We start from the raw sequence: 3,779 nt of genomic DNA, 5'->3' as shown, positions 1-3,779 counted from the left end.
TGCAGATCCATCCGTGATGCAGTGGTGGAAGACGGTGCGTGCAGCCATGTCGGGTCGGTTGAAGTCAGATCCATCCGTGGCGGGCATCTTGCAAGCGCTAGCAGGTGCCGGCGATGAAGAAGAGGACGGCAGGCCAATTGAACTCAGTGCACCGTGAATCAGACATTGATGGGACTGCGCCAAGAGGTAAAAAACTAGGAAGCATATTCACAATTTCTGAAATTTTGGAAAATGTAAGTCTTTTTTTGCGGGTGGATATAACATATAAAAAGCAACCCAGAAATCTGAGTTTGGTCGACTGGTGTAAGCAACACATGAAAATCAGCCTAGCAGAAAAAGTAAAATCATGTCGATTTGAGTAACGACTGATCGTGCATCGTCGGGTAAAGAAGAATTGTTATTGTGAATGATGCACTGGTGTGAAGTTAGTGAATATTAGAGGGGGTTGTGCGTTGTAGTTAAAGTTCAAATTTATCGGAAATGGCAAGAATCTGAGCCAGGTTGTGAACTGCTGAGGTACCCATTCCTGTATAGAAAAAGTAAATTGTTCAGTTGTTGAGTGAACTAGATGCAGGTAAGTGGCAGTGATGATAAGGTAGAATTTACACATACAGAGATAGCATGAATTTGCAGCCCTCGCTAGCAGGTTGCCAACAGTTATCAGTTTGTGCAGTTGTGTGTAAAAAGGCGAAATGACGATCAGAATTAGTATGAGTGTTCTGTAGCTGTAACTAACCAATGGTTGATGTTGCGAACCTGTGCAGGGTAAAGGTGGGTCAGGCACCAACGGACATGGCGCCATGGAGACACAATGGTTGCCGTTGCAAGAGCGTCTACGGAACGGACACAAAAATACTTTTGACAATGGCTGAACAGAATCAGAATTACGTATTTGCAGGGGTTCCAGAAAAAAATGGAAAAGGTGCTCCAAAATTTTCAGTGGGTGAGTTCTCCTTCTGTTTGTAGCACACCCTGTGTTCGTATTCCCTATAATGGAAAAATTAAGGGGTATGCATAATTTTAATTCAGAAAACTGTGTGTTGCCAGTGGTGGAGCTGTTGTGCCTGATGGCACAGATGATATCGAGGAACCTGAAGTGCCAGAAATGGACGATGACATGCCAGATGCTCCAGCGGCTGAAACGGTGTTGCCACACCCGTCCAGTCATCCACGCCTATCCGAGATAGGAGAAATAAACGAGATCACGCTGGTTTACCTTTGAATGCACCAAAGAGAGTTCGGTTTGCATCTGGTGCCAGTCTAGCATGAGGGGGTAGGAATCTCATGGACGCATGTAATTTTCAGAGACCTGTGTTTTATGTTGTGGGGTGTGCAAATTCAGTAATCTAATGATGCCTACTTTTTGTCAGAAAAATTGCAGTCAATGAGTCAGCTGATCGTGAGGAACTGGCAGCTACCTAATCGGGCAGCGGTAATGGGTTTAGCTATGCATAATTGTGATAGTGTGTTCCTAGATTCTTGTAATTCTGATAATGGTATACAGTTTGCATATCAAGGAGGACATAGTGACGGGAGTGCAAAGACGACCAGTACAACTCATCGTTGTGCATCAGCAGCTGGTAATTCATGAATTTGAGTATATACCTGGGATGCAAAGGGTGAGAGTTCGATAATTCTTTTTTTTTCGAGAGTACGCCAAAGGCGTACCATATCTTTATAGAAGGCAGAATTTTAGTACAAGACTACAACTCGCTGCGAACAACGAGTGCAGAACAAACTCCACACCGGCTAATCCGAAGACCAGCCAACACCAAAGTTACAACTACAACACAAAGAGCCTATCTAAGGATGATCCTCCAAGCCACGTCTCGCTCCACACCGGATACCTCGGAGAACAACCCCTGCAAGAGAACTCTCCTATGTTGACGCACCATCAAAGGAGAAGATGGTGGGACTAGGTCGGCCTCCAAAAAAGGCGTCGTCTTGGACTCTCCGATGACGTCGTACATAGCGCCCCGGAAGATCAACCTTGGACAGTGACAGACACCGGAGGAACGCAAAGAGAATCAACAAGCCGTGTCTCCAACCGCAAGGCTCCCAATAGTGGAACGACATCGAAATGCCGCCAATGCGTCGGTTCCACGAATCTAGGATTTCGCCCGGAGACAGCACCAAACCCATGCGGGAGCAGGGAAGTGTCGGCATACCTCAGCGGCGCCTCCAAGCAGGGAAACGACGCCCACGGGCGCCATCGCCGCCGGCACCGGCAAAGCGGACTAGACTTTCGTCCGATGCCGCACACCGCCCACGCTGCCCGCCGGATTGGGGCCGCTGATCTTGTTGTCCACACCGCCGCCGCCACGACACTCTGTCATCGTAGCCTCACCATGGTGCTCCACCAGCTCCCGGCACGGCCAAGGAGGGCACGCTCCGAGCTCCACCACCAGCCAGACACGAACAACAGCAGGCACCACCAACCCTCCGGGCACCAGCAGAAGTGGCCTGCGCTCAGGCCCACAACCACCCGGCACGGAACCCAGATCGGGCCCAAGAAGGACCCAGATCTGGGCCCAGCGCCTCCGAACCCTCCTCCTCGTCGGCGCCATCGGGGAACGAGGACGCTTGTCCTCCTCCTTGGCCGCCGGCCGGCCTCCGCTGCGCTAGGTCTCCCCTGGACGCACTCCATGCCGCCGCCACCAAGCTCCTGACCCGCCGTCACCGCTCCCGTCCAGCGCCGAGACTCCACCGCGCGCCCGCCGCCGCTGCGTCCACCTCCGGGATCCTCCGCTCCTCCGCGCCTCCCCGCCGTAGCCGGAGAGCTACTCCACGCACACACACCACCCGCGCCGCCCTGGAGACGTCCCCCCGCGCGCGCGAGGAGCCCGTCGGGGCGCGCCGCCGACCTCACCCGCCGCCTTCGACGGTCGGGCACGGCCGCCACCGCCGGCGCCGGCGCCGGCAGCGGCCAGGAAGAGAGGAAGAAAGGAGGGTTTTTTTAGGGTTGGGGGAGCCTCCGGAGCCGCTCACGCGAGCGACCCGGGAGGGGGAGAGTGTCTTTATGATGAGTTCGATAATTCTTAATGCTATGTTATACTGCGTATTCAGCAGGTACCGCGAGTGGCGACATATCCAGGGGCATCGTCCAGTTGGAGCCTCGGCAGTCGGCACTATAACTGGTATGCAAGTGTTAATGACATTACTATGTGGTGGTGAAAAAACTTTCCAGTTGAGTGACTCTGAATCTGATACGGCTAGTTGCTGCTCACTGTCTGAAAGTTGTGCTTCTAACCTTTGCTGTAGGTGTACGGACTTTGCGTTCAGCTTCCAGGCTTAGACAAGCATATGGGGTGTTCATTCAGATAGACAATAAGGGCATCTCCACCGACGCCGTCCTCTCGGCCCTGCCCACCTTTGCCATGAGCGTTATCCCGATGCCGGTGACGACTATTGACCACATGGACAGGCCGCGACGTGGGATGTTGTGGAAAGGGAAATCTGCGTGTTCGGGCGGTGACTGTCAAGTCGCCTGGCACGATGTTTGCCGCTCTCGCGCCGAGGGTGGCTTGGGTGTCCACGATCTCCGCAGTCACAATGTCAGCCTACTCCTGAAATTCATCCACAAGTTGGTTCGTGGCGACGACACGCCATGGACACGGTGGGTCCGTCGCTGGTATGGAGAGGGCGGCATCTCTAGCCCACCGCTGCCGACAGACACTCCGGCCTGGCGTGGGTTCAAGCGTCTGTTCGCCACTTACCGCGGGCTCACCAACGTCAGGGTGGGCGATGGTGCAGCCACCTCGTTTTGGTTCGACAATTGG

General features: G+C 53.6%; 1 long non-coding RNA gene across 1 annotated transcript; it reads left to right on the top strand.

Annotated features, from left to right (window-relative positions):
* Window positions 1-966: 966 nt before the first annotated feature.
* Window positions 967-3,333, top strand: LOC127316720 (uncharacterized). Its single transcript, XR_011749238.1, has 3 exons — window positions 967-1,580; window positions 3,070-3,137; window positions 3,262-3,333. It is a non-coding gene; the product is annotated as an uncharacterized lncRNA (long non-coding RNA).
* Window positions 3,334-3,779: the final 446 nt, after the last annotated feature.

Source organism: Lolium perenne, chromosome 7, assembly GCF_019359855.2.
Source record: "Lolium perenne isolate Kyuss_39 chromosome 7, Kyuss_2.0, whole genome shotgun sequence".
NCBI classification, from domain to species: domain Eukaryota; kingdom Viridiplantae; phylum Streptophyta; class Magnoliopsida; order Poales; family Poaceae; genus Lolium; species Lolium perenne.
This window is presented reverse-complemented; position numbering and strand designations above follow the sequence as displayed.